Source organism: Petromyzon marinus, chromosome 26 (genome assembly GCF_048934315.1).
Source record: "Petromyzon marinus isolate PM22_M1 ecotype Great Lakes invasive population chromosome 26, UKy_Petmar_22M1.pri1.0, whole genome shotgun sequence".
Lineage (NCBI taxonomy): Eukaryota > Metazoa > Chordata > Hyperoartia > Petromyzontiformes > Petromyzontidae > Petromyzon > Petromyzon marinus.
The window spans coordinates 8237310-8249384 of NC_133692.1; the positions used below are offsets into that span (position 1 = coordinate 8237310).

A 12075-nucleotide genomic window follows, 5' to 3' on the forward strand; every position below is an offset into this window, starting at 1 on the left:
GTAAAAAAATAATTACGTATATATATAAGTACATAGTGTGTCTACTCAGCGCTTCTTGGCTTGTCTCTTGTATTCATTAAGTGAAGCATGTCTTGTCACTGTCCAGCAATAGTCTGCAAGCATTGATGGGCTCCATTTGCTCTGATAACGTTTCTCCAATGTTGCGATGTCCTGGTGAAATCCGCGTGCCATGCTCGTCGCTCACCGTTCTGTAGTTCGGTGAGAAAAAAATCTAGATGAAATTGCAAAAAAAATATCTTTAGTGACATGTTATAACCAAGGCTTTTGTATGCCTGTCGGAGGTTTCCGAGAAAAAAATGTTCCCAATAACTGGAAGGCTTTCCATGCCGTCTTTTCCTTGCCACGCAGTTCAATGTCAATTGCATCATCGCGAAGAGGTTAATGAATCTGAGGACCAACAAAGACACCTTCCGTTATCTTAGCTTCACTTAACCTTGGAAATGTTCCACGGAGGTACTTGAAAGCTGCTTGTATTTTGTTTCACAAAGTTCTTCATCAGACCCAGCTTGATGTGTAAGGGTGGTAACACAATCTTCCTTGATTCAACAAGTGGTGGATGCTGAACACTTTTCCTCCCAGCCTCCAATGACTGTCGGAGTGGCCAATCTATCTTGATGTAGTGGAAATCTCTCGCGCGAATGTCCCATTCGCAAATAAAACAGCAGTACTTTGTGTATCCAGTCTGCAGACCAGGCAAGAGAGCAACAACCTTCAAATCGCCATAGTTTATGCACTTCAAAAGTTGTTTCATGTTGTCATATGTTTCTTTCATATGGACTGCCTGACTAGCTGGAATTGATGGCAAAAATTGCCATCATGCAGCAAAACAGCTTTAAGACTCATCTGCGATGAATCAATGAACAGTCTCCACTCATCTGGATCATGCACGATGTTGAGGTCTGCCATTACACCATCGATGTTGTTGCAGGCTACAAGATCCTTTTGACGGTCACGGAACATGGAAACCCTAACATCACCTGCCAGAAGATTCCACTGCTGTAGTCTGGAGCCCAACAGCTCTGCCTTACTCATGGGTAGTTACAAATCCCTGACAAAAGTCTTTCAGTCCACGTTGTGTAATGAGTTGTGGTTCAGAGGAGGAGGATGGGAGAAAATCTGGGTCATGTGACCATGATGGTTCAGGATCAGAAGTGTCATCCTCTTCCTCGTCCGACTCAAGTGAGAATGATTTTGGTGCATCAGGAACCGTGATGGAATGTTTGGATAATGCACAGTCCAATTTTTATTTTTTGACACACCTTTCCCAAATGGAGGCGCCATGGAGAATTAATCATTGCTGATATGATCTGTTGGCTCTCTTATTATCCGCCATTCCCAAGTCAAGGGTCATATATACTGACCCAGTAGCATATCTTCAAAACTAGAGCCAATTTTTAGCATCATTTTCATTCTCAGTGACCCAGAGTTAGTAAAGTTGGACTTCATTTATTTCTGAAGCATTTTGGCTGTAGACCAGTGTATTTAGAAACGGACATTCGGAAAAGAGACTGCTTCAAAGAATTAGCATATAAAAGCGACGTGTTTGGGGAAGGTCACTTTTCACCAACCATAAATCTTTGTGCCAGGAAGGGCCATTCCTAGAACGTCACCCAGTGTATTTGTTTTTAAGGGAGTGATATTGACGAACGTTTCGAGTGGTGCACCACTGCAAACGCAACAGAAAATAATCCGCGATGCTCGCCATCAACACAAAGCGAAGAAGCTCACACCCAATTCATTCAAAAACACGGTCCAAGTTTCTAGACCACGCAGCACCACAGCAGGCACATCTGGCGTGTGAACACTGCCCTAACAAGCGATAGTGTTTAACAGCAACACGGCTGCACGAAGCCGAAGCGACGTGTTGGTGTGTCTGCGCGAAGACCAATTGCACACTTCGTCCTACCCAGCCCACCATCATCTCATGTATAATAGAGGTTTTTTTGGGTTAGATCGCGTAAATATGTCACCACGTAAACGTGACAACCCTTACTAGTTGGCTGTGTCGGGTGGTGGCGGGTTTAACAACACATTTACGCGATCTAACCCAAAAAAACTCTATTATGGATGATATTGGTCTCGAAAGCCTACGTGTTAAACTGTCATCTCATTCTTGATTTGAAGCGTTCGTGGCCTGCAAGAATGCATATTCTTTGGTTCTTTCGGTAAAGTCGCATAGTTAAAAAAATAAATCACGACGTTTCGATTTCAACACAAGCAATCACCATCATCAGGTGGAACAATCTCACCGATATCACTCTCTTGCCACGGCAGCTCTCTTTCTCCCACTTCAGTAATTTTTTTTCTTGCTGTGGTTTTCCCACCTGATGATGCTTGCTTGTGTTGCAATCCAAACGTCGTGATTTGTTTTATTTTATGTTATTTCTAACTACGTGACTTCACCGAAAGAACCAAAGAGTACTCTCGTCTCATGTTTCGGGAATCGTTCACCATTGGACCGCGACACTGCACCCCCGTGGAATCAGATTCGCGTGCACACGTTGAGACACAGTTGCCAGAAATCGCACGCTTCACCTCATCACCTGCATGCAGTACGTTATCCAGCCTCCTCATTCACAGCAGCGGACACACACAATGCGACTCTCAATAAAAATAGGTGTTAAGAAGATTTTATCGCCAGAAAGGGTAAAACCAATTATTATATTTTGATGCTGGCAGGGGGAGGTCCCATGATGTAGCTGCTCAGCCCGAGCTATGAATGTCCTGATAGTGGCGTTGTCTTTGTGCTGTTCGCCTTTTGGTGTTCTCTGGTCTAATACTGTTAGAGACTAGGCTCTAAAGAAAGCTGTCTCTGGTGTGGACAAATCGGTTTCAAAGACAATGCAACATATACTGTCAGAGCATGTTTTTTGTTTGCATGTTCACCACAAGTATGTGTGGTTAATGCAGACATGATTCCTTGCAAAAGATTTTTGTTTGGTGTTTTTCCATCTTAACACCTGTTTTATTGACAGATAGGGTGAAACCTATATTCTTATACAATGTGGCTGTTGATTATGAAGCTGAATCTGCGAAGTGAGACCGACGCGGTTTTACCTATCAATCTGCAGTGCTTGTGATCTGTTTATCTAGTTGCACAACATTGCACAAATACAATCCCACTCCCACATAGATGTCACTGATTTAAAGTGCAAACTTAAGATGCTTTATCATTAATAAAGGTTTTTGGGTTAGATCGCGTTATTTATAAATGTGTCGTAACCCTCCACCACCCGACACGGCCAATCAGCAAAAAAGTGTCACGTTGACAAAAGACAAATAATTCACTACTTTAGCCCACCGGTGTGTTGAAGAGTGAATCCACAACATTTACAGTTTGAGTACGACGTTTCGCTGGTAATTACATCCAGCATCATCGGGCAATTCGCCAGAATATTGGTCGCGAAAGCCTACGTGTTAAGATGCTTTATGTTTCACGAGCCGAATTAAACACGATGCTCTGCTAATTTCCCCAAAATAAATGTACTGCCTGCTGGATGTTTATTCTCTTGGGATCTGTTTACAAGATGAATGACATCATAACAGATACGCAAAACGGAGTGTCATTCTAGCGGTTCAGGTGCACACTGAGTTGTCAGCTGAAGACTGCTGCAGGCGAAGGCTTACAGCAGTGTGGCGCATGCGTCTCTCTGCAACAACGTCTTGGGAAAAGTTTCAACTTTCGTTGCATTTGGACGTCTCCACTTCGCCGGCAGATGGCAGTGCAGCAACATTCATTGTCGTGCTGCACCTTCACTCCATCGACTCACAGTTCCACCCCGATGACCCACACGGTGTGGGGCGGCCCTCATCCAGCAGTGGATTGTCCAGACATGACAGGGCGCGCGCACGTGGCTGGGTTGACGGCAGGTCACATGTACTGGAGCCACGTGTGCGGGAGCCGCATCCATCGGCGCCGCTGGTGTAGTGGTATCATGGAAGATTCCCATTCTTTCGACCCGGGTTCGATTCCCGGGCGGCGCAGGATTTTGATTTTTATTTTTGAAAATGAACCAGTCAACCACACTCTCCTACCTCTCCCCCTCTCGTCTCACTATACTCCCCTCCACGCACTCTCCTAACCCCTCATCTCACTCTTTCAGTTTCATTTATTTGGTATAGCCCTGTGAGCCATTCGGCTCTTGAATCGGGTGCAAGCGCAACAAACAAAAAAACATGAACAAGAAAACGTCTTAAAGTGACTTTGTGTGACCGTGCAAACAGAAAGTACAGGGGAAAAAACATCCACGCGCTCTCCTTCCTCTCGTCTCACTCCACTCCCCTCCACGCACTGCTGTGGCTAGTCTTTAATTTTCTATTTTATAAAGGAGATGTCTACGTCGGCCTCTTGATGATGTTCCGATGCTGTTCCACCAGTAAAGTGTCTTGGAGCAGCAATGCCAAAGCCAGCAGGTGCCACGATGTTCGCATCTCGAATGCGGACATCAATTCTGGACGTCAGCCTCGTTCCACTCTGTTGGCGTCCTTCGAGATCTGGGCGAGATTGAAGAGTCGACGAGAATGACCGCACGTAATTTGTACTTATAACTAAAGCATTTGGAAATGAAAGTTCTCGTGAGCGCCGCTGGTGTAGTGGTATCATGGAAGATTCCCATTCTTTCGACCCGGGTTCGATTCCCGGGCGGCGCAACACATTTTTAACTGTTTTTTTTTATTCCCCCCCCCAATTAATCAAATGGATACCAACAGCTGATGATGATCATGCATTGATTTCATTGCACCGCAACAAGTTAAGTAAGCAAAGACCCAATGAAACATTAATGTGTTATTTAGTGAGCGTGCTTGAAGGCAGGCCATGGTGTTTGAGTGCTGCAAGTACTGACTTTAGCTGATAGGGGACGCTAATGTACAGACTTAGTATTAAGAAAAATATATTGCATATTCTGCGACTTTTAACAACGAACTGATTTACAAAAACAACTTACGTGAATGTGATTAATCATCCTCGGCCATGATCAATCCACTGCTGGATGAAGATCGCCTTTACTCGCAATCCCACAATGCGAAGCGCCCTCCATCTGGTTACCCCCACACACGAGCTGATTTCGCTCCAACTCTCAGTGGTCATCCCCTCCTGTGGCTGTTATTCAGTCAACAATTTCCCGTCCATCAACTAATCAGCCTCAAAATATGCTTCGGCGCAAAGATCTGATGAGATGGAGTCCATGCAGGCTAATTTGGCCGTACAATATTCCAGTTACGAATTGTGAATTATTTCTTGTGAAATTTTTATTCAATTAAGCAATACTGTAAAAAAAAAAGTGATTACTCGCAAGGGTTGTCCATTATTTTGACAAGTCACTAACTGGTGTCGATGAAGAGTTTACAGCTTTGTGTGCCGACATTTGTTCAATCGCGCACAAACTTCTATTTGGCAACTGCAACTGACATCTGACTACATGTAAATATTACCGTAGACATGTCTTGCCACCAGAGCCCTCGGGGGGGGGGACAAACCCGATCCGAACATTCTGACCTGCTACAAAAATCCTCCAACAGCCCAACTACCCCCTCTGCATATCCTTACTCACACTCAGCTGAACACTTCCAAACCACGCATCCTATTAGGGGCCGTCCATAAATGACGTCACGCGATTTTGGACGATTTTTTAAACCGCCCCCCCTCGTCACTCGGCGTCACAAAAAGTCAGACCCCCCCCCCTCAAATATGACGTCACAAAGCTCTGCCCCCCCCCCTCCCCCAAAACCATATTTTCATTTTGAAAATAAAACATGCTTCAAATCGCCTTAAACTATTGTCATTGTAGTGCGTATTTAATATGGCGCTGTACTCTGATGTTGTAGGAGTGTTGTCATAACAATTAGTGTTGTTATAACAATTCTAGATTTATATTCTTAGTTTTTTCGGTAAAGTCACGTTGAAGAGAAACAACAAAATAACAAAATATATATAAAACAATAAAAAATTCTCACGACGTTTCGACCATAACTCAAACGGTCATCATCAGGTGTGTCGGTTTGCATAAATTTATTTTGAAAACGGCATATTTATTTATATATATAAAAATAACGTTTGCGTCACGCGCAACGATGGCAGTTTGCCAGGACTAGTCCATCTATTTTTTGAAAAGAGGAGGGGGGAGACGAAATTTGTTTTTATGTATGCTGTCTGAAAGGCACTGTAAGCGTGAACAATCAATCAAGAACTGAAATGATTTATCAAATCTTTCCAATGATTGCTAAGATAGAATCCATCTTCTCGGTTGAAATTGTCTCTGTGTTTGTATATGTGGATAGCCTCATGAACGAATCTCTCATGGAAGCCAGATGGCTTACAAAGAACCTCCGTCTTGGAAAAGTCAATGGCATGTGAGCCTACTGAATTAGAACAATGATCTGCTACGGCCGAGGTGTTGGTCCTACCGTGTTTAAGGTCTGCTTTATGTTCACGAATGCGGTCCGAGATATGGCGTTTGGTTTCTCCAATGTAACTACTACCACAGAGGCAACTTAGTTTGTAGACACCAGGGTATTGTATGTCCGGAATCACATCTTTTACAGACGGAACCAGATCACGGATTTTATGTAATGTGTTGAAACGGACCTGGATCTTGTGTTTATTCAAGATTTTGGAGATCTTTTTTGTGATCCCAGCAATGTAGGGTAAAGTGATGGTTTTGAAAGGCTCCTCAAGAGGGTTCTTCTTCATGGTTTGAGTGATAGCTTTGCGGATTGTATAGTCGGAGTAACCATTAGCCCTAAGAGCTTGGTGTACGTGCTTGAGTTCACTGCTTATGTGTTCCTGGTCGGATATGCATTGGGCTCTATGATACAGAGTCTTGATGAGAGAATTCTTCTGTGATGGATGGTGGTGGGAATCCGGTTTCAGATAAGCATCCGTATGGGTAGCTTTCCTGTAGACAGAGTGGCTCATTGAACCATCAGGTCTCTTTTTAATTAGGACATCCAAAAAAGGTATCTTGCCATCTATTTCGACTTCCATGGTAAATCTGATGGCTGGGTGTATGGAATTGATGTGGTCGAAGAATTTGTCTAGAGCAGGCCGGCCATGTGGCCAGATGACAAAAGTGTCATCCACGTACCTCTTCCATAAGGTTGGGCGCAGAGTGGCAGTCTGGATGGCGTCAGTCTCAAATTTCTCCATGAAAATGTTAGCTATAACTGGAGAAAGGGGGGAGCCCATTGGGGTGCCCTCAGTTTGTTTGTAGAAAGTTCCATTCCAAGTGAAGTATGTATTGGTTAAACAGTGTCTCACCAGGGGGGGTACCTCAGTGTTTAGTCCTTGATGAACCAAGTCTTCAATGATTGCAATGGTGTCAGGTACAGGAACCTTGGTGAATAAGGAAACTACATCAAAACTGACAAGCAGGTCGTCTGGGGACAGGGAAATACCCTTGATTGTTGATACCAGGTGAGTAGAATTTTGTACCGCAGAGGTGGTCTTTCCAGTGAAAGGACGCAGGATTTCAGACAAAAAACGAGCTAGTTTGTAGGTGGGGGAGCTGATAGTAGAGACTATGGGACGAAGAGGTGTATCAACTTTATGTATTTTTGGTAAGCCGTATAATCTTGGTGGCCTGGCAGCAGAAGGTTTCAACGAAAACTGTTTAGATTGATCAATTAAAATAATTTCTGATTCAACCGCATTAATTGATCAATCTAAACAGTTTTCGTTGAAACCTTCTGCTGCCAGGCCACCAAGATTATACGGCTTACCAAAAATACATAAAGTTGATACACCTCTTCGTCCCATAGTCTCTACTATCAGCTCCCCCACCTACAAACTAGCTCGTTTTTTGTCTGAAATCCTGCGTCCTTTCACTGGAAAGACCACCTCTGCGGTACAAAATTCTACTCACCTGGTATCAACAATCAAGGGTATTTCCCTGTCCCCAGACGACCTGCTTGTCAGTTTTGATGTAGTTTCCTTATTCACCAAGGTTCCTGTACCTGACACCATTGCAATCATTGAAGACTTGGTTCATCAAGGACTAAACACTGAGGTACCCCCCCTGGTGAGACACTGTTTAACCAATACATACTTCACTTGGAATGGAACTTTCTACAAACAAACTGAGGGCACCCCAATGGGCTCCCCCCTTTCTCCAGTTATAGCTAACATTTTCATGGAGAAATTTGAGACTGACGCCATCCAGACTGCCACTCTGCGCCCAACCTTATGGAAGAGGTACGTGGATGACACTTTTGTCATCTGGCCACATGGCCGGCCTGCTCTAGACAAATTCTTCGACCACATCAATTCCATACACCCAGCCATCAGATTTACCATGGAAGTCGAAATAGATGGCAAGATACCTTTTTTGGATGTCCTAATTAAAAAGAGACCTGATGGTTCAATGAGCCACTCTGTCTACAGGAAAGCTACCCATACGGATGCTTATCTGAAACCGGATTCCCACCACCATCCATCACAGAAGAATTCTCTCATCAAGACTCTGTATCATAGAGCCCAATGCATATCCGACCAGGAACACATAAGCAGTGAACTCAAGCACGTACACCAAGCTCTTAGGGCTAATGGTTACTCCGACTATACAATCCGCAAAGCTATCACTCAAACCATGAAGAAGAACCCTCTTGAGGAGCCTTTCAAAACCATCACTTTACCCTACATTGCTGGGATCACAAAAAAGATCTCCAAAATCTTGAATAAACACAAGATCCAGGTCCGTTTCAACACATTACATAAAATCCGTGATCTGGTTCCGTCTGTAAAAGATGTGATTCCGGACATACAATACCCTGGTGTCTACAAACTAAGTTGCCTCTGTGGTAGTAGTTACATTGGAGAAACCAAACGCCATATCTCGGACCGCATTCGTGAACATAAAGCAGACCTTAAACACGGTAGGACCAACACCTCGGCCGTAGCAGATCATTGTTCTAATTCAGTAGGCTCACATGCCATTGACTTTTCCAAGACGGAGGTTCTTTGTAAGCCATCTGGCTTCCATGAGAGATTCGTTCATGAGGCTATCCACATATACAAACACAGAGACAATTTCAACCGAGAAGATGGATTCTATCTTAGCAATCATTGGAAAGATTTGATAAATCATTTCAGTTGTTGATTGATTGTTCACGCTTACAGTGCCTTTCAGACAGCATACATAAAAACAAATTTCGTCTCCCCCCTCCTCTTTTCAAAAAATAGATGGACTAGTCCTGGAAAACTGCCATCGTTGCGCGTGACGCAAACGTTATTTTTATATATATAAATAAATATGCCGTTTTCAAAATAAATTTATGCAAACCGACACACCTGATGATGACCGTTTGAGTTATGGTCGAAACGTCGTGAGAATTTTTTATTGTTTTATATATATTTTGTTATTTTGTTGTTTCTCTTCAACGTGACTTTACCGAAAAAACTAAGAATATGAATTACTGCAGTCACGAAAGCTTTAAATCAAAATTTAATCGCCTCTACGGGGAGGGTTTTCACATAACTTTAAGATCTTTCAACAAACTCCGGGATAAGAAAGCTCAGCTGATCGAGTCTCTCACCTTCCTGAAGAGATGCCGCGACTCTGGGGTAATACCAATCGCATTTACACTCACCTCTGCTACTGTAACTTCTTCTAATGCGAAACGAATTCTTTTCAAAACTAGCTTAGCTCTTATCTCAGAAAAAATCAGACTTATACGCACAGAACTAGATCAGTTAGACAAGACACTCTACAAATCACACTTATCATTGACGGCAATAATGTCCACATCGGATTGGGAACATGTAGACAATATGACTGCCTCTTCAGCTGCTACTATGTCGACCAAATGTAAGGAAAACCTGATTTCCAAATTTAACCTCCTCTTAAACAAAAGACCGGACCCACACACCAAAAAGTTAGACGTTAATAAAGTCGTAATTAATCGCAGTAACAGTTCTATTTCCGATGGTCTGAAATCCGTTTTAGCTAAAGGTCTAAACTTTGCAGTCACACCTAAACACATACCAGTTAATGATATAATTGCCCAAGTAGACGTTGCTCTCAGGGGCCTGGGTCACATCGCTGCAGACGTAGCAAGATCTGAAATCGCTGCAACCCTCAAAAACGCTAAGATGCCAGCTAGCAACCTCAGCAAAGATGAGCGTTTTGAATTATATAAATTAAAAAAGAGGAATGATATTGTAGTTCTCTCAGCTGACAAAGGCAATGCTACTGTTATCATGGATAAAATAGAATACAACAACAAAATTAAAGAATTACTCGACGATGGTAGTTATACAAAAATAAAAAGAGATCCCACCAACAGCCTCGTCACACAAACCAACAAAATAATTTCTGATTCAACCGCATTAATTGATCAATCTAAACAGTTTTCGTTGAAACCTTCTGCTGCCAGGCCACCAAGATTATACGGCTTACCAAAAATACATAAAGTTGATACACCTCTTCGTCCCATAGTCTCTACTATCAGCTCCCCCACCTACAAACTAGCTCGTTTTTTGTCTGAAATCCTGCGTCCTTTCACTGGAAAGACCACCTCTGCGGTACAAAATTCTACTCACCTGGTATCAACAATCAAGGGTATTTCCCTGTCCCCAGACGACCTGCTTGTCAGTTTTGATGTAGTTTCCTTATTCACCAAGGTTCCTGTACCTGACACCATTGCAATCATTGAAGACTTGGTTCATCAAGGACTAAACACTGAGGTACCCCCCCTGGTGAGACACTGTTTAACCAATACATACTTCACTTGGAATGGAACTTTCTACAAACAAACTGAGGGCACCCCAATGGGCTCCCCCCTTTCTCCAGTTATAGCTAACATTTTCATGGAGAAATTTGAGACTGACGCCATCCAGACTGCCACTCTGCGCCCAACCTTATGGAAGAGGTACGTGGATGACACTTTTGTCATCTGGCCACATGGCCGGCCTGCTCTAGACAAATTCTTCGACCACATCAATTCCATACACCCAGCCATCAGATTTACCATGGAAGTCGAAATAGATGGCAAGATACCTTTTTTGGATGTCCTAATTAAAAAGAGACCTGATGGTTCAATGAGCCACTCTGTCTACAGGAAAGCTACCCATACGGATGCTTATCTGAAACCGGATTCCCACCACCATCCATCACAGAAGAATTCTCTCATCAAGACTCTGTATCATAGAGCCCAATGCATATCCGACCAGGAACACATAAGCAGTGAACTCAAGCACGTACACCAAGCTCTTAGGGCTAATGGTTACTCCGACTATACAATCCGCAAAGCTATCACTCAAACCATGAAGAAGAACCCTCTTGAGGAGCCTTTCAAAACCATCACTTTACCCTACATTGCTGGGATCACAAAAAAGATCTCCAAAATCTTGAATAAACACAAGATCCAGGTCCGTTTCAACACATTACATAAAATCCGTGATCTGGTTCCGTCTGTAAAAGATGTGATTCCGGACATACAATACCCTGGTGTCTACAAACTAAGTTGCCTCTGTGGTAGTAGTTACATTGGAGAAACCAAACGCCATATCTCGGACCGCATTCGTGAACATAAAGCAGACCTTAAACACGGTAGGACCAACACCTCGGCCGTAGCAGATCATTGTTCTAATTCAGTAGGCTCACATGCCATTGACTTTTCCAAGACGGAGGTTCTTTGTAAGCCATCTGGCTTCCATGAGAGATTCGTTCATGAGGCTATCCACATATACAAACACAGAGACAATTTCAACCGAGAAGATGGATTCTATCTTAGCAATCATTGGAAAGATTTGATAAATCATTTCAGTTCTTGATTGATTGTTCACGCTTACAGTGCCTTTCAGACAGCATACATAAAAACAAATTTCGTCTCCCCCCTCCTCTTTTCAAAAAATAGATGGACTAGTCCTGGCAAACTGCCATCGTTGCGCGTGACGCAAACGTTATTTTTATATATATAAATAAATATGCCGTTTTCAAAATAAATTTATGCAAACCGACACACCTGATGATGACCGTTTGAGTTATGGTCGAAACGTCGTGAGAATTTTTTATTGTTTTATATATATTTTGTTATTTTGTTGTTTCTCTTCAACGT

General features: G+C 43.0%; 2 non-coding genes across 2 annotated transcripts; both read left to right on the forward strand.

Moving 5' to 3' along the window:
• Positions 1 to 3934: 3934 nt before the first annotated feature.
• TRNAG-CCC (transfer RNA glycine (anticodon CCC)) lies at positions 3935 to 4005 on the forward strand. Its single transcript has one exon. It is a non-coding gene; the product is annotated as a tRNA-Gly (tRNA).
• A 595-nt stretch (positions 4006 to 4600) lies between these two features.
• On the forward strand, positions 4601 to 4671 carry TRNAG-CCC (transfer RNA glycine (anticodon CCC)). Its single transcript has one exon. It is a non-coding gene; the product is annotated as a tRNA-Gly (tRNA).
• Positions 4672 to 12075: the final 7404 nt, after the last annotated feature.